Genomic DNA, 20042 nt, shown 5'->3' on the forward strand with positions numbered 1-20042 from the left:
ATTACGTTACAGCAAAGGTAACTCTTGATCTATAACTGACACTACAATAGCACTTCCAACAGGTATACACACAAAGTGACACAAACAGTCAAAGTTGAACGACCTTGCAAAACTGACACCGCACAGAAATCAAAGACACCGTCACACTTCAACAATAAAAAAAAAACAACTTTGAAAAAAAAATATCCAAAACCCTACGGCCCGACTCTGGATTGATAGCCGCTGTTCTCATCTCTGCACGTATACCCGGCAAGTCCATTGGGCGTGTCTTCCATAACAGGTTACTAAAGTACAGAGTACCGCCAAAAAATACCCATAAAAAACACATAATGGCATCCCTGACGCCAACGATCGATGTCTCGGTGCCAACCCGCTCGACTCGCACGTACAAACGAAAAAAATCGCGCTAGCAACACTGGCCAATGAAACGAACGCTCCACCTACACGATTTGCCGCCTCTTTTTTAGCCCCGCCCTCAACGCTATACTAGCGCCAGCGATCCTATACAAGTGGCGGTATAAGGAACTATTTAGAAAGAGAAGGCTAGTCTCTGGGCAGTTCGTTTCGCGGACAATTTCCCCCAACCGATCATTAAGTGTTTAAATTCAACGGGAGTTGGTTGTGTCGGATTTCTTCGGAGGGGAACGCTATTAAAATATCCACAAACATTATCTTTAATTGGACAGAATTTTGTGCTTGTGTGCGTCCGTGTGCGCTGTTTTTTTTCCCGGCCAGTGACGATTCTATTTTTTCGAAACTTGATCACTGTTATCACTTGTGTTTAGCGCGCGGTGATCGTCAGTGATTCTTGTGAAATGCGTACTTGACTATTCGGTTCTTGGCATAATCGAACTCGCAGTGAAAAAAAAAATGACATCAGTGACGTGACCGAGAAAAGTCGATAATCGAAATCGAAAATCGGGTAAATGATGCCACGTGCTTTGTAATTGTGGAATCGTAATGCATGGATCACTAATTGATCTACAATTATCTTCTGTCCCTCTCCGCCTAATTGCTGGCAATAATAATTTTGATTACTACCTCTATTGAGTGTTGAATTAATTTTAAAACCGTTTTTACAATTAAAAATATAAATCAACAGCGTTCCTCTTTTCGAAATTAAATTTAAAACTTCCGAAGTGTTAAAAGTTTTAATCTGTGTTCAAAAAAGACGAGTGCGTGCTTTGTGTGACAATCAAGGCAAAGTTTTGTGACACTGTGTGACGATTTTGTGTAAAACAAATGATTTGTGAAAGTGTCATGCTGTGCTGCTCAGTTTGATTTCTACTTCGCCAACCGTAAGTGTTATTTATGGTTTTATTTATTACTTTCAACAAATTGAGTCTTTGTTATAATTCTTTTGCAATTAAAAAATGTATAGTGACAGTAGGTGCTGTAAATTTTGAATTTTAATAATATTTCTAATAATCCTATAATTCAGTATTTAATTTTAAAAACTATCAAACCAACTCGCGTCAAATTTTTTCAATATTTTTACAAAATTATTACTATAGGTACTTCACTGTTAATATAACGTTGAAAAACATATTTCCAAGATACACCTGGAATATTGTTTAAGTCGATTATTTTGTATAAAGCGATCTTAACAAAACGAAATCTCGTTCAAGCTCTACTAATTATGAATACTTACAAATACTCCATATTATAATACACAATTGCAACAAAATTACGCATCGCTAGAAACAATGACTCACCGCGGAGCGGCTTCTTTTAAACTCGTTTATTATTATCATTTCACACATTTAATTATTCACACGTAGTTAATTAAATCGGTATGAGATAAACAAGAACTTAAACGTAAGTTACGTACTAGTAACTTACGTATTGTGTCTAATAAGATACTTATTTGAAGAAATGTATACTTGTCTAATAAGCTTAACTGCCGTCAGTTGTTTGAGAATTGTTTTTTAGTGATATTTAAATCACGTTCGAATTTTATTGAATACGTTATGTGGCTTTATATTATTTTTATATTGAGAAACTTTTCTCTATACATTTATATTTGGAATGGAAAAAAGTTTTTTTATAATGAATTTATAGAGTACAGAATTAAAAAAGATCATCTCCCTGATGAAACATTAAAAGAAACTAAAAATAAAAATAACTCTTTTTTTATTATACAAGACTGCATCACAATTGTTTGAGTGACCCATAACAAAACGAACGATGGAAACGAATATCAAAAAAATCGGAATCTTTATTTGCCGCGTCGAATGGCGCGGCCGAATTCAAAAATCGAAGAGAATCGAGAGCTAGACAATTTGATTCAGGCCGTTTTTTATTACTGTTATGTTATAAGTAAAAAAACAAAAATAATTTGAAGCCGGAACATTTTGACTATGCTTCGAAATTCAAAATAAAACTAATTTCTTTTGACGACAACAAAAGTAAAGCCACCAGGCTTCAAAAAACATTGAAGTCAACCGAATTTGAACCCATTGTACCGTGGCAGAACCGCTAGAAGCCATGACTTAGAAAACCTTCATCTGTATTAGTGTTGTGACTCACTGGTCGAAAGTTCCGTATTCGAAATAACCAATCAGAGATCAGTCTTGTGATGCCTGATGACAAAACTGTAATCTGACAAACAAGTCCATAAAAATCAATTATCGTTCCGAGAGTTTCAAAATGGCCACTGTAGGATATAACAACTTAACAATCAACAACTTGGAAATAAGATTTAACCGAAGATCTGTAGATTTTGATGTAGCCGTAGAACTTTTTGTAAAAGAGTCATTCAGGGAAATTTTCTTGTAAAGAAGAAGATTTGCTATTAATATGCTACTTTGAAGATGGACTCACGGTCATTATAATATTATTCATCATCGTTAATTATATATTATATTAACATTAAAATATGATTTTATGAACAAGGTCGTTGACATAGCTATGCCCTGAGACACTTTTAGAACAGGTGCCATCGTCTCGTTTCCACCATCGCACCTCCCGCCAAAGACTAGAAACCATCCCCACATCTTAGATGCCTGGTATTGTAACACCAGGGGGGCATCTCGTTCGTTGCTTGGTCGTACCTACAAGATGTGGAATGATATTCTTCCTTTGCGCTATGCTATGGGGATCTTCACTAAGCGTGTTTACAGGGCTCGCAAAGGCTGGCAAAGCATAGGTAGCTCATCTGATGTTGCAAATGTCCATTGACGACGGTGACCACCTCCCATCAGGTGGCTCGTTTGCTCGTTTGCCTCCTTCTTTACACATAAAAAAGAAGCTGGTAGAATAACTAAGCTGAAGTGGCAGTGGGCTAGCTATATTTGTCAAAGAACCGATAGCCGATGGGGGATACGAGCTCTTGAGTGGAGGTCACGGCAAATGTAGGACGCCCTCTGGCAGATGGATTGAAAATCTGCGAAAGGTTGCTGGCGGCAGATGGATGCGACAAGCTGAGGACCGCCGGGCGAAATAGGCTGATGATGGTGGAGGTCATTATCAAATCCTGTATTCCATGAGTTTTGCAAGCACCCATTATTCGAACTACTCCTGACTCCGGGACTATGTTATTGCATTAAAAAAAATTAAGAGATTAAAACGAAGAATTACGTCGTTATTTTTTTTGTATGTGGGTATGTTACGCGATAACTTGTGAACCGATTTTGATGATTCTTTTTTTGTTGGAAAGTGGGTACCTCAGTATTGGTTCCATTTAAATTTGAAGAAAATATTCCACCTCTAAGGGTGGCAAACTAGGGGATGAATCCTGTTTCGCGCTCTTTCCGGTAACCGATCTCAATAAAACTTGGCAAAGAGATGTAATTCCACGAATTTTTGTATCCGATTCTCCTAATGTTAAGACCGTGTATACAACCAAAAGCAACAATTATGATGCACCTTAATATATTTCACTTAGAATCAGGATCACGCACAACACACTCAACACTTACTCTCTATTTTCTTGATCATACTGCTCCTTAATTATATAAATTAGTTTAAGTCATCTTTAAGTTGTACTAAGTATACTCTTTGAACATCTTTCTTGTATTTTATTTTTTTCTGGGTCTTAAATGAATAGTTACATGTAAGACATTATTTTGTTGCTAAAAATACGATTGGTGCTTTTGCCCACCGTGATGACAACAATACTATCCACTAACATAGGTTAAACCCTTTTTTGGTGTCTGGATGCTGTCCAGTTAGCAATGTATTAATAACTAACGACTGTTGTTATTTCCATAGTATTTGTAATGACTATCACTTAAGTTATTATTATTACAACTAATCCCAACATGATTAAATTAATTAATTTAAATTGTAGCTGTAAAAATGTTTCATAAGCTCAAATAGCTACTAGTTACGTCATCATCCCAAACAACGACTTGTTTATTTCAATAATTTTTTTTTCAGTTTATAAATATCTAATTGCAAAACTGTTTTTTTTGCTAAACTACGAAAATAAACATTTCAAATTAACTATTATCGAAATTATAGAAAAAGCGGTAGTCGTCAATAAAAGTGAATTATTTGTAAGGTTACTTTAACCCTAAGTTCAAGTAACGGGTTAACCGTTAATCTTTAATAACTATTGATTTGTAAACACAGGGGAAAACCATTGTGTTACCGAAATGATTGTAGTAATAGAATCGTTTAAAAATACACGGTTTATGTTGAGTTTTGTTTACAACTCGAATTTGAACTTGTAGAGTTAATTTCTGTACATGTCACGGATTTCAAACAAGTTAAAAAATATATAATTTTTCTGTGGCTAAAGCGGTATCCGCGAAGCGCCATCCTTTTTTAAAACAATTAAAAGTGCATAAGTGAGAAAATAATTTATGAATTCCAACACTATATTCTAAATTTAAGTTTGTTTTTATAAGACTAAGCGACGCGACGAACAAGTTGTGCGCCTGGTGATAAGCGCTCTCACTCAGAGCTTTTAATCGCTAAGATCTTAGGCACTGCCACTGCGCCCGTCACCCTGAGACTTAAGTTGACAAGTCCCATATGCCTGTAATTTCACCAGCACCCTTACCCTTCGATACAGCGAATGCTCACGTTACTGTTAGGCGGCTGAAATAGACAAGGTAGTAGTACTTCCCTGGACGAATTCTTTCACAAGGAACTCTACTACTTCTCATATTATTAAAAAGGGTGTAAACTTAATTATTACCCAAGCAATACGCACCATATGTTGCAGTTAGACTATAAATATAGTTTAAATATGCTACATGCTAATAGATAGACAATTTCAACAATAATCATATTCGTATACATGCCATCTTTAGGCCGCTTAATCAATGTTTTGCTATTGATTATGTAGTTTGGTCATGTACAGACGAAACTAGAGAAATATTGTAGGATCTGCCTGCTCCTGTAAAAGAAACTATAATTTAAACATTGTTACGAAAATTCTCGCATTGACCATTTGGCAAACAATCCCGGGTATGATTTGTGCTTTTTATTCTTGTAAAGTATAGGCGTTAATAATGCAACGTAGTGATATCAGTAGGTATGTGTCTTATTTCAAGTACAATTAGGTATACTTTCTTAATTATCTTTTGTTTATACAAACAGTGAAATGATCTTTATGTACGTATGTACATATGTATTAGGTCACAAGAAGTTGGTCTAATTTTAAGTGAAATAGACATCTTTGAATGGTTTTTCACAATATTCTAACGACGGTTTTATTGATTTGTAGAGATTAAAATTTTACGTTCAGTAATAGTATAATCTTGAATTTCACATATTTTGAGTTACAACACTATTTTAATAGCAGTGCGATATGTCGGGTACTTAAGTTTTAATAAATAAAACTATTATTTTGGGTTCTAAATCTAACTAGCGTTAGTCAACCGTGATGTGGGGTCATGGAAAAAATTCAATTTTGAAAAAATCATATTTTTCAGTAAAATAATTTTCCGGACATTTTCCCACTGCCACTTCAGCTTAATTATTCTACCAGCTTCTTTTTTATGTGTAAAAAAGGAGGCAAACGAGCAAACGAGCCACCTGATGTGAGGTGGTCATCTTCGTCCATGAACATTTGCAACATCAGATGAGCTACCTATGCTTTGAAAACCTTTGAGAGCCCTGCAAAAACGGTTTGTGAAGAACCACATAGCATAGTGCAAAGGAAGAATATCATTCCACATCTTGTAGGTTCGAAAAAGCAACGAACGAGATGCACGTGGTGTTACAATACCAGGCATCTAAGATGTGGGGATGGATTCTATTCTTTGGCGGGAGGTGCGATGGTGGAAACGAGACTATGGCACCTGTTCTAAAAATGCCTCAGGGCATAGCTATGTCAACGATCTTGTTCATAAAATCATATTTTTCAAAAAAAGAATTTTCCGGATTTTTTTCATATATATTCCACATTTGACGTGGACACCTGTCAAAAGTTGAAGTTAGTGAACGAAAACGATGGAGCCATTAGAAAAGTTTTTTTCGCTGTTGTGAAATCATTGTAACTCTTGTTTTTCTTTATGTGGCTTTTAACTATGTAAGTTTGTTAATAAATTCACGCTCAATAAAACTTCAAAGGATATTTCTAAACGTACCTACAATTTAACATGAGCCTTCGGAGTTATATTTTTCTAATTTTTTCAATTGTTTCGGGAATTTTTGTGGAAAAATTTTCACTATCTCGAATTTTCTGGAATATTAACAGCCGTGACCATGGAACCTGTAAAGTTTCCGAAACGTGGTTTGTTTCAAATTATACACGATGTAGGCCCAAAAAACAGTTTTGTATAGTATGATATTTATTTAGCAGCATGGTACTCGTATGCGCGTCATTTATTGTTTAATATTTGTTACATACTAAATTATCCTTAATTAGCGTCACAAGCGTACATTTATGAAAATGTAGTTTATATTAAGAAGAATAGTAAATTTTTAATGAAATATAGTGACAAATATTACATTAATACGAGGAATAAAAATTAACTGTCTGTTCTTGATAGTCGCCTTTATAAAGTCACAAATTCATATGAGAAGCAATGTATATGGTTTAATAGTATATTCTTTATAATATATTTAATAATATAATAAGATTCCGGTTTTAAAAGATCTATCTGCAAGACTACTTGTTCACAGGACCATAGTACATATCGTTCGTTCTTCTTCGCTGTGGATATCAGATCGACTGTTGTTCGATTTTGTATTTCCGAAACGAAATAAGATATATGTATGCATTCTCAAAACACCTTTACATAGGCCTTACTTTGAATAACGAAATTATTCTAGTAACGTACTTATCATCTTTTCGCTATGTAATCACATCGGAGACTGTTCTTCGCATGAGTCGAGTTGCACTTTATACTAAAGGTTATATAAGTATACAGCTTCTGCGTACTTGGATGACAAATCCATGGGAGCAACCCGTTGAGCTCAATCTATGATATTTATAATATAATTGTAAATGATAAATGTGTGCAAATGTTAGCGCACAACGTCCGACTTTAAGAAATCGTCTTGGATAGTGCAAATCCGCGCATGTTTTATTGTAAAAGGCGCGTATCTACCCAAACCAAATTTCACAGGATAGGGATTTAACGCTATTACTTTGTTATTTCAATGGCTATGACTTTGATTTTTGCCCAGTAAGCATTGATTTATGTTGTCCCATCATCATCATATCAGCCGGAAGACGTCCACTGCTAAACACAGGCCTCCCTCAAAGATTGCCAGTTTAGCCGGTCGGACGCGACGTTGACCAGGGGGCCGTCCTACTTCAATTCTTAAAGTTCAAGAAACTTTCTGCCCCAACGGACGTCAGTTCTACGAGCTATGTGCCTATTGCCATTTTCGTTCTTCTACGGATCTCCTCATTTCTGATTCGATAACGTAGAGTAATGCCGAGGATTGCTCGTTCCATAGCTCGTTGAGTGATTTTGAGCTTTTTTATGGGGCCCATAGTAAGTGACCACGTCTCAGAGCCGTAGGTCATCGCTGGCAACACGCACTGCTCGAAGACTTTTGTCTGCTGCAGTATTGTGGACGAGAAGACGTCCCGGAGCTAAAGCTACCCAGCCGAAGAAAACTAATCTATGTTATCTACGGATTGATAACTATAGATTCCCGTAAATCCATAGTTGCCACGACAATACCCAAATGGAAACTCATGATCAAATGCTAGTTACGCGTAATTGCACTAACCCCGACGAAATGACGGTCCGAAATGTCACAGGGATAATTTTATCTCTCGGTGTACAAGCGATATTCGTATTTTATCGCATTCGAATTGGACTTAGTCCACAAGCGACATCCGAAGTGGGTCCGAATTTTCTAGATTTGTATAGACTCGGATTCGAATACGAATGCTTGCTCATTCTTTTTAAGTGAATCTGGTTTTAAAAAGGAGTACTAGAGTTTGTCACCGAGGTATTTAAAGCTATCGATAAGTATATTAGTAGAATACAATTGAATTAAAACTTTAATGTCAAGGTAGATGTGCTGCCGTCCGTATCAAAGTACCAGAAACGTAAATAAATAATTCAAGTAAACCAAACCCTTTTGGGTACTCCTTTTAATGACAAAGTAAGTAATAGTTGTTTTTATTCTATACATATCAGTTATCGACACTTAATTACTATTTTAGTAGAACTAAATTTAATAATAGGTATATAGAAATTGTATACTATAACGTTAAACAGTTTCACCACGGCATTAAATACGTTTTACCAACAGTACAGTTTCTTGTTAAAGAGTTCGTCCAGGCAATTTCTGCGTTACCTATTTCTATCGCCGAGCTGTAATAGGTCGGTAAGATAATAATTTTTCTACAGAATATATTTCGATGAGTGTGCTCATGAGCTCCATTGGCTCATCCCGCCTTCTATGGTGCCAGGATTTCGTTTAACTAATGTAAACGATTGTTTTATGAGGAACTGTGTATGTTTTTCAACTTACGTTAAAAGTATTTTAATTGAAAAGTCATATTACAAAAATTGAAGAGCTTTTTGTTAGAGAAAGATGTATGGAAAGACAACATGAGCTTTAAAGTGTGTTCATTTTATACTTTCTATATCTATTATATATGTATTCTTTTTATTGTATACATTGACTTACAATTATATGGACGTCGGGACCGCGCTAAAAAGTGTCCGAACTTATAGGGCGTTAAAATCGTATACAGAGCGTCAGTCACGCTTTAGTCTTCGTTTGTTTCTTCTGACAGCGAAGCAAGCAAAATTAGATAGTACTGCGATGACTTTATTGATTTAAATTCAACGTTTTTGCTTTTTCATATTCCTTTACATGTCACTACGTTTAAATAGGTTGACTTGGGACATTTTTTTCGTGGTTTTTGTATTAGACCCGTCGTCCATTTATTTGTAAGTCAATGATTGTATATTATACTTTTACGATCGTTATTATAACATACAGCAGTAACACAATGTATGAATAACACACACACAAATATTTAAGTAGTCTATTTTAAGTTCTTTCGCGACACACACGTCCGTCGCTCATGAGCCAAGCTCAGGTTTCTTTGAAAACCTTCTTTGAAGTCCATTTGCGTAAACGCCACAATCACACATACGACAGTACAAAATTTGTAGTCGTTATTATTTGTTTTTTGTCACATTTGTCTTATTTAATGTTGTTTTTTTTTTTTGGAATATTTTATTTTGTTTATTAATTATTATTTCTTTATACTATTCTATTATAAATGAAAGGCACATGGGATTTCGCAACTTATGTCTCTGTGGTAGTGTCCCACAGATCTTTGCGACTTCTGAGTGACATCAGTGTCATCAGTGAGTCATGAATAGGCGTGTCGTTTACCACTAGGTGCACGATTTGTTCACCAGACACTTGATATAAAAAACGTAGCGGTTAACAAAATGTGGATTTTTAGTAGGAACACCTTTCGCCAATGGTGACGAGAAATTAGATTAGACTCTTTCTCAGGTATAGTGTAAGTATTTCACTCTTTAAAGACGACTCTATATTTTTCTACTCTTATTTCATAGGGCGTGAGGTGTGCAAGAATTAATTTTACTCATCCTAAACCGTTTTGCCTAAAGCTATTACGATACCAGTACAGATTTAGTGGAGCTCTTTGTGTCGTCCAGGGAAGTACTGCCACCTCACCTAATTCTGTCGCCAAGCATAAAGCATAGTGACAGACATAACATAAATAGAAATAAACTAGCTTTTCTTGATAGTCGTCTTCACAAAGTCAAAAAATCATTCAAGGGGCAATGTATACGCTTCTATGACAAGATTCCGGTTGATATACAAAATTTGCCTTTCACGAGGTTTAAAACTATAGTGAAACAAAAACTTTATACTAAAGGTTATTATACAACTTCTGCGTACTTGGATGACAAAAATCCGTGGTAGTAACCCGTTTAGCTCATGGAGGTAGTCTCGATCTCTGATGTTTCAAATAAAAAAAATTATTGTAAATGCTATTTACAAAGAGCAACCCCTAGACTTTCTTGCTCATTCTTCTCAGGGGAATCTGCCTTACGAATGAGCGGTAGAGTTTAACCATTGTGACGATTTCAAGTGTAATAATGCTTACCTATGAAATAAAGATTATTTTGAGTTTGAGTTTGAGTTTGAAAAGCAGTAATCTGCCGTCCGATAACCAAAAGGCGTCAAAGTATCATGAAAAACCATAATCCAGTTTTAGAACATTGAAATTGTTTAATAATATTTCCGCTATGTATCGTTAGGGTAAGTTCCGATAAGTCAAACACGTTAACTAATTTTAGCTTCAGGCACAATTCACTAAAACTTTAGAAATAAAATTATAATTAATTAGAATGAAAATAAAACAGTAGTATCAAGAGCTCCAATGGAGCGGCTAGGTAACAATTTGTGTTTCTTTTTATTTCTTTAAGAAAAATAAACTTCAATGGAATTGCTTGCTTCAGTAGTGACAGCCTTTTCTAGTTCTAGTTCCTCTTTATTAATGTCTCGGAAGAGCAGTATTTCATACATTCAATTCTTGTAATGCCTCCTAAGAAGTGCAGTATTTTATATAATATACAATTCATGTAATAATTCCTAACTAATGCAGTATCGGCGGGTAACTGATGGATGCACGTCGCGTCCGATCGGCTGGTTTGGAAATCTTTGGGTGCGGCCTATGTTCAGCAGTGGACGTCTTCCGGCTGATATGATGATGATGATGAAAGGCTGTATTTCATATACATTCAATTCATTTTTAGTTAATATTTAAAGTTAAAATTTAAGTTAGATTTTATAATTTGTACTTACGTGCCATCTCATTTTGTAAAAAGCGGTTCCAACTGAAAACCAGCGTTACAGCAGGCAAGCTGTAACATTATGCTGAGTTGGATCCGTTTCAGCTTTTAGATAGGTACATGTAACAATAATCAATGTGAATTACCTGTTTAACTTGAATTATGTTAAGCTGAATAAACGTTTCTTTCTTTCTTTCTAAATGACCGATGCTCATCAGTGAGACATACCTATATATATAATACAAAACCATTATAAATATTTTAAATTCATGTTAAAGGTTAGTCAATTCGTAAAGGGTCTATAACGTGGGATTAACGGGCAATTATTACGTTTATTGGTTTGTTGGTCTTGTTTTTGTGAAAACATTGACAAATTAGATTACGTACTCGTGTACATAGTGGCCTATGTAAAATTTACAAGAACATGTTTCTGTCATGTAACACATTTGTAATGGTTCTGTAATGTTGCCGTTTGTATCAATTATTGCATTAATTACTGTCTAAACAGTCAAATCAGATCGACACTTTTGTCGTTACGGTATTTATAGAACATACCTCTGCCATGATTTATAAATTTATAATGCCGGATTATAGATCAATGATTTCATTCATTAGTGTATTGGTGTTGTTTTTGCATACAAAATTGAAATTAGACCGAGACTCGTCGTACAATTGGTAAAATCATATTTCGCCATGCAATATATTAGTAATGGTTGTATGACGTCGGATTGTAGGCCAATTATTACATTTATAAGTTTATTGGTGTTGTTTTTGTGTAAAAACTGTTAAACTAGGCACTTTCATCACGCCGCCGTAGAATTTACAAGAATATATTTCTGTCATGTGAAGTTGTAATGGTGCTTTAATGTCGAGGTTTAGATCAATTATTCCATTTATTACTTTATTGGTGTTTTTTATGTACATACACTGACAAATTAGGTCCTCGTGTTTTCAAAATTAATTCCTAAAGTCGCTGACGCCCCATTTCAGAGTCAACAAAGTCTTTATCTAACATAAATAAACGTCAACAACGATTGACATGTCTCGATAAGATATCTTGGAAGAACGACAGCCAATTGATGTCTTGTTTAAGTGTCAATAAACAATAATACATGCGTATAGATTTTAGTGCTACTTTACTTGTTTTAGTAGCTGAAAATAACTAGTATTGCTACGAAGTTGACAGGTCTATAAACAAATGGTTTTAAGTAGTATAAGTAATGGACTTTACTACCAAAGGTATTTAAACAGTATTGGTACCTACTGCACTACTTTATGAAGTCTGAGTTTCGGAGTTCTGATATTCGGATTTTACGGAAATTGACGATTGCATTGTTAATCTATTTCATTCTAATTGTTCATCAGTGACATTCTGTATTTGAATAATAGAATGTTTTTCTTGAATGTACATACAAATCAGAAAATTGTAATCGTTAAGATATAAGGTTAATATTTGCAGTGATCTTTTATAGGATTAGTCAACATAATATCCACCTGTTTCCGTAAAAGTCGAATGATTCCGACGCTGAGGTTTTGAAAATAGAACTGTGTTTTTTACGCGCCAAATAACGTTGTTTTCTAACGTTTGATAGAAGATTTTTGCAACTTTTTCGATGTCTTTTATTAAATAAATTGCTAAGGTTTATAGTTTCAGTGCTATTTTATACATTTGTGACTAGTTTCTTTCAAAAATGGCATTCTCGTGACATATTACGAATGATGTTAGAGTAAATTGACTGGTTTATATTATAAAATGAATGTAAAATACACCCCATCAGCATAGTCCCAAAATTCCTCTCAAAATTCGATATTGGAAAAATTGTCTCTCATTCCGAGGCAGATAAAAAATTGTCATATGACGAAAAAAGTACTCGTTTAAGATGCGTTCTAAATCTAAGATTTAAATTACCCTATTGACAGAAAGTTGAGTATGTTTGCTTTGACGCCAACATTGCCGCTTGCGCATGATTATACTGAATCATAATTTATTTAACTTTTTTTAACATTTATGTTTATTTTATTTCGTTATGCTAAACCACGCTGACAAAACTAGAAAAAGTACAGAGAGCTATTCTCTACTAAGTCATCTACTTCTTTCCTTTCGATCACCCAACCCACAAACTTCTAAGCGAGTCCCAGAGTTCTCCCTGTTCGGTAAATAATTTTCAAAAAGCACTCAATATTCCATTTGATTCCGAGTCTTTAACCAATTACAGACGACTCAATATCATTTGTGAAAGAGTTCGTCCAGGAAAGTATTGCCTTACCTTACCTGTTTCTGCCGCCAAGCAGTAATGTGAGAATTACTGTGTTCCCGCTTCAAAGTCAAAGTCAAAGTCAAAGATAGGTAAAATAAATTTACACTTGAAAACGTCACATTTAAGCTACTGCTCATTCACTACGCTGACCTCCCTGAGAAGAACGAGCAAGAAACTCTAGGGATTGCTCTTTTCAAAAAAATAAATGCTATGGAATACACTTTGAATCAAATTTGTGTGGATTCTGGAGCCATGTCGTCTTTCCATACATCTTTATCTAACACGTAGTCTTCAATTTTGTAATATGATTTTTCGATCAAAATATTTTTAATGTACTTTTTAAACTTAGGAAATGATAAACTTAATATATGCTCCGGAATCTTATTGTAAAAACGTATACAGTTCCCCATAAAAGAGTTGTTGTTGTGTGCTTCGAAGGGTAAGGATGCTGGTGTTGTTATGGACAGGCGTGTAACTTACCATCAGGCGCACGACTCGTTCGTCCCGTCACTTGATGTCATTAAAAAAAATTTTTTTTTCTAAATTTATTATTACACTTTTTGTCTGATTTTGCTTAAGCATCTTTATTTATCATTAGTTTTACAGTCGTTCCAGCCTCTTACTACGGCTATAGCCAACCCTCTATCAAGCGTGTTATTCACTCTCGGATGAAAATGTTGTTACATTAAATTTTCGACATATGTTTTGTGTTGTTGTTGAATGTTTAAAATGTTTGATTTATCGTTGTTGGTCAAGGGATAAATCGACTAAATCAGCATTTATCATGTCTGTGTGTTCATCATTACAAATTTTCTTTTGTTTTATTGTATTCATGTCCAATACAGTAATTTTGGTTTGGATTTGACCAGTCTTTTCTTTAAAACAATGTCGAAATAAAAAAAACCTAACGGTGAACACAAAAGGTGGCGATGGTAATCATACTTTCCTGGAAAATGATTCGCGTGAGATAACACTGACAGACCGACTGATGAAAAAATGTTTCTTGGTAGCCATTATACTTAGTATAGACATTTTATTTACTAGAGCTAAAGAATGTAACTCTTGATTTCTAATGCAACACATGTATAGTATGCAATTATACATATTAAATATACGTACTAAAAGGCTTCAAATTCCTTGCGACGTCGCGACGGGACGCGTGTCTCACGTACTGAAGTTCAGTAGCATAGTTTCGGTGCTTCCCATTTTTTTTTATTCTTAATTTTTAACAAGGCCTACAACACTGTACTACATAGGAAATCTCAAATCGCGTGGTCATTTAGGGGCATTTTTGGATATCATATCCAAAAATGCCCCTATAGGTTACGTAAGTATAAATTTGGGCTATTTTATGTAACGGGTTTCCCAGAACAATATTTATGTCTCCATTATGTCCTATCCTCATAATCTCCTCAACTTCAAATCATATTCTTGCGCTAGTTCGGATATGTTTTAATTATTTTCGGTGTAATTCTTTTCGTTGAGGATTTAAATATTGACGGGCTTAAAAGTTTTATGTAATGACAAAATTAGTTTATGTAATGACAATATTATTAATTTTGTTTTGCAATATTATCGTTATTTAGAAAAGGTTACACAGTACGATTAAAAGTCTTTTGTTGACTGTAATAGAGTTCTAATTTGTTTTCAATAATTTTACATTCTTAACAACTATAACTGTTTAATAAAAAAATCTACCTCAAAAACCTCAAAATGTCAACCTCGAACGTTAGTGGTACTGCATCTATTTACCAAGTGTTATTGAAATCGGTAAACGGAAAGTGGGAGAAATCCAATAAACCGGAGTTATCCCCTAGTTTGCCACCCTTAGCAGTGGAATATTTTCTTCAAATCTAAACGGGACCATTGCTGAGGTACCGTCTTTCCAACAAAAATAATCATCGAAATCTATTCACAAATACCGGAGTTATCACGTAACTTACATACAAAAGCCGTGGTAGTCTAATGGTTTGATACTGCCTCTCAAGCAGAGGAATTTATGTGCGATATTTAATTTGAATTGTATCATGAGCTTTTCGATGAAGGAAAACGAAGTGAGGTCCCCAACCCGCATTGGGCCGTCGTGGCGGCCCACAAGAGGGAGACCCGTGCCCAGCAGAGGGATGTATAAAAGGATTGATGATACATATAAAAAAAATACTGTCGGTTAAAAAAATCACACGAAAGTTATAAAATAATACAAACTATATGAAACAAATTATGTACATAAATAACTCAAACTCATACCTATAATATTTATTTTATAGATTATAATTATCAAAGTACACATTAAATCTTCTGCTCATTTTGTAAGGCAGATTCCTCTAAGAAGTTCTTTAATGAGCAAGAAACTCTAGGGGTTGCTCTTTGTAAATATACTACATACTAATATAGAAATACCTTAATCCTTCGACACTTTTGATGTAAGGAAAGATATACAAAGAGGCTGTACAGTGGAATCTTTGCCTAAACACTTAATTAGAACTTACTGTTTTAAGATGGATACTTCTATATATTTTTAGTTTTATATTTAAATAGGTAATTTTTGTTTGTTTTTGCTTTCTTTCTTTTTTTCCATTTACAGAATTACACAGTTAAATTTTCTTATTGTTTCTATATTTGTATTGTTTGAATCTGTTTTTTATAATTTGCACCATTACAACAAAAGTAAAAATAAATAAAATATACTATAAACTAGTGAAGAAGAGTAAGAGAAAAAACGAAACCCTGACATGGCAACCCTGTATGGCATCCATCGATCATGAGTCAAAGTGCCGCCATGTTGTCGTATTAACCGTACATGGCCTTGTAATTACTTACGTTTCTATTCACGCTGAGTGCGTTTGTTATTCCGCCGGGAGTTGTTTAAGTTATTAAGTATCAACAAATCGACCAACTTATTAATAATAACAAAGATAAAAATGAATTTATTTCATTTTAACATAATATAATACAAATAAAACAAATTTAAAGGAAACTGTGATAAAGAGCGTACTTTAAAATCACCTTGAGATATAAAATTGACAAGTTCCCCGAATGCCCTGTAGTTCCACTAGCACCCTTACAACGTTTACACACTACGTCCAATTCGTATCAGGGGGTCTACTCTCGATCGCCGTCAGACATCCGTCCGAAACAATTACTGCCAAATAAGCAATACTTGACCAAATGAAAAGACGCGTGATGCGAATGAAGCTTCATACTGGATACTTGCCTTTTAATTTTGTCGAATATTACTTATTTGACAGTAATTGTTTCGGACGGATGTTGGACGGAAATCGAGAGTAGCCCCCCAGTTCCGACTCTGAGAAATGACGGTCCGAAATGTCACAGGTGTCCGAAGTGTCATTTTATTTCTAGATGTACAAGCGATATTCGTATTATTCTCGGATTCGATATGGACGTAGTGCTCAAACGAAATCCGAATGGATTCGAGTTTTCTAGATTTATATAGTCTCGGATTCGGAATGAATACAATTCGGATGCAGTGACTGGAACGAAGTATTGCGTAAGTTTCTCCTGGGCCGTAGAAATAAATACAGTGGGAGTACTGTCCTGGATGAATTCTTTTACAATGAGGTCTACTGCTAATACAATCTATACAAAATCTACATCTATTATCCCAGTTTTTACACAAGAAACAATAGCAATAAGTGTAATAATTTATAATGTAATCCGACATTATTGATCAATTACAAATGTACAAGCCTCACTACAAATGTATGGCTGATAATCTTTTTTTTTCGTGACGCACGCAATGCAATAAAAATGCAAGTGGAAAACAATACAATTCTTCATTGATGTCGGGTAAAATAAATTGGTCTAAATAGCATCATTTCTATATGTCCGTTGATAATGAAAAATGCGATGGTTGCTTTGTGGACGAGGAATATTATATTGTTCCGAAATTGTTACTTCGTGTTTTTTAGTTAGTAGTCTGTTGTCATTGCCCGTAGTATTCCTACAGTCTGTAACGGGTCGCTTCTGATGTTTTAGAACATAATCCACTCTGGTCCAAACCGGACTGTTATGAGGTACAGTATAGAACGTAGAGTGGAACCTAAAGATGTTTCGAGGTTTTAGGTTCTCGCGATTGCTTTTGACAGCCTCGATGGCTTAGCGTTAGCATTTCGGGCGCAGAATGAGAAGGTGTCGCGGGGAGCAACTTGAGAAATGATTTCTTTTAGAATTGGTTCTGGTCTGCGTGTTTTAGGTTCTGGTACTTATAATACAGGGAATTCTCTAGTTTGAAACCCCGGTAACTTTGCCGTCTACTAACTAAAACGCGGTGACAAGTGGTCAAATATCTGTTTTAAAAAGCATAAAATAGAGCTCAAAATTCTATTTAAAAACAATTAAATTTAGTAAGCTTGTCCGACATATTGGAACTTATGCAGAGCTAGAGTAATATTAAACTTAATGAAATTCCGACATTCTAAAACTGGTCTACGGTTTTTTTTTTATTATATATCTCAAAAATTATTTCGTCACATAGTCGCGTTCTAATTATAGGCCGGCAGAACTGTTGTGATTGTTTGGCACATTAGGTTTTATTGCAAATTATAGTTTTTTTTACGGTTTTTAAATCGCATAGGTATAGTTGTTTTGCCGTCGCCATTGATTTTTTTATGATACCAAGTGGAGCGACGAACTAGTCGACGCCTAATAGTAAGCGACACGCCCGTCCATAACAGTTACTGAGCTCAGAGAGAGAGAGTTAGTTAGCTCAGAGCTATAAATCGAAAAGATCTGAGGGGTACTACCACTGCACCTGTCACCCTGAGACATAAGTTGACTTCGAAATCCGAACGCAGTAATGTGAGTCTAAAGTCTAAAAATTTGGTCAATAAAGCTAGTAGTTACGAAGGATGGAACGTCCTCTGGTCTGGGTTACAACAATAACTTTGACAAAGATGTACCAGTATGAGTGAGTTTGGGTGTAATTTGTGGTTGTCTACGTGTCTGTTCATGGCACCTTCGATAAAGGATTTCTCTAGTGCGGGATGTGTGCGCGTTATTATTATTTATTTTTCTCGGTAACCTATCACAAACTCGAAAATTTTTTGGTCCGAAAAAACGTTTGTTCAAATTTTCCGAAAACCTAATTATAACGAAACAATTGTTCTTCAGGATATATTGAATGTTTATCGCAATGACACGATTACGTTCGGTTAGGTTAGGTTAAGTTAAGTTTAAAGGAAAAAAACATTTTCCTCTCAAAATTACTTTCGAGGTTATGAAATTTCGATCAAACGTTATTTCTGGAAAATGTCATTTCGGACTACTGGTAGGTAACCATTTTTCTCAGCTTGTTAGCTGGTTTGAACCACCCCTGCGGACCGAAATCAAGCAAATGCAACATGTCTGTGTGGACAGTGGTGATGGTGGGTTACAAAAGCCTACTTTGTCCTCTTTCATATGCAAGATAATTACCTATATAAACCTTCTGATAATGCGACAAGTATTAAGGGTGGCTTATTAAGTGGTGTATGTTTGGTGGGAGATTCAGGGAATGCAATGACTTGTGTAGTTGCTTGGGAATGACGCCTGTGGTTGAAATACCTATTGTATTTTACCAACCATTCTTTAAATGCCATATTTTGGCTATTATTATTATTATTATCCACAAATTTTTTTCGCGTCAGGTGATACTTATTTTTCATTTAAATTAATATCTCTAAATCAAGATTCATCCCTTGACCATCGTCACATTCGCTTAAGAGGTTTGTGCACTGTCGTGTTACATGCAACGCCACAATGGTCACAATGTTGCTTAATGAATGAGCTCAAGGTCCGTTTTGCAATGACTAGATTAATGTCATCAGACAAGCCGCTGGAGACGACGGTGATTTCCTGTTGTTTTCTTTTAACCATTTTGCTGTAGCGTCGGGCTATGAAGTACATACAGACGGCTAATAACATGTAAGCAAGATTTGACAAATTGTTAATGTATTTTTGTATGATTTTTTGTAGTGTCATTTAGAGTTTTAAATCGCAAAGATCTGAGTGGCACTGTACGTTTAATCGAAACGTAAAAACGGTTGACGTAATTCTTTTTTCAAAGTAAATGTTAGGGTATTTGATGGTTCATATGAACATTGTTATTAGAATTAAACGTTTTTTAACAAAGAAATGCCTCAACGGAGTGCAATTTGCATAGTAATTTCAAAGGTAGATTTATTAAGGCCACATCGATAATTAGTGATTGAGTATAACAATATAACAACGACAACGCACACACTCTTAACCCCGCACTAGGGACACCCAGTATCGCTGGAGCTATGGACACATACATAGACAACCACAAATGACAGCCAAACTCACGAGACAAATAAGTGTAGGTGGTACAAATATTTCTCCTGGCCCGGGAATTGAACCTACAAGTAACAGGAAGAGTAGGTCTCAGGTTTGCTTCCTTTGCTCTGGTACCAGTATAGGAAATAGTTTGAGACCACGTAATTAGCGCGGTTGTCTGGCACATTTATCTTAGTACCAATTGGGACTCCAGATGTCGCGACGAGTACCAAATAGCTATTTTTGTAACCAATTTGTTTTACATTGACAAGTTGTATTATTC

The 20042-nt window shown here is 35.1% G+C and overlaps 1 protein-coding gene across 5 annotated transcripts in view; it reads left to right on the plus strand.

Moving 5' to 3' along the window:
* The first annotated feature begins 731 nt into the window (after positions 1–731).
* LOC113227504 (homeotic protein distal-less) overlaps positions 732–20042 on the plus strand; it is a 185414-nt gene continuing 166103 nt past the window's right edge. For all 5 annotated transcript variants that reach the window (XM_026460442.1, XM_026460441.1, XM_026460438.1 and 2 more), the window contains exon 1: positions 732–1298. The gene's annotated coding sequence lies outside the window, so the exon portion shown is untranslated. The remainder of the gene's footprint in view (positions 1299–20042) is intronic.

The sequence above is a fragment of the Hyposmocoma kahamanoa genome, unplaced genomic scaffold (assembly GCF_003589595.1).
Source record: "Hyposmocoma kahamanoa isolate Upper Pololo Valley unplaced genomic scaffold, ASM358959v1 211, whole genome shotgun sequence".
NCBI classification, from domain to species: domain Eukaryota; kingdom Metazoa; phylum Arthropoda; class Insecta; order Lepidoptera; family Cosmopterigidae; genus Hyposmocoma; species Hyposmocoma kahamanoa.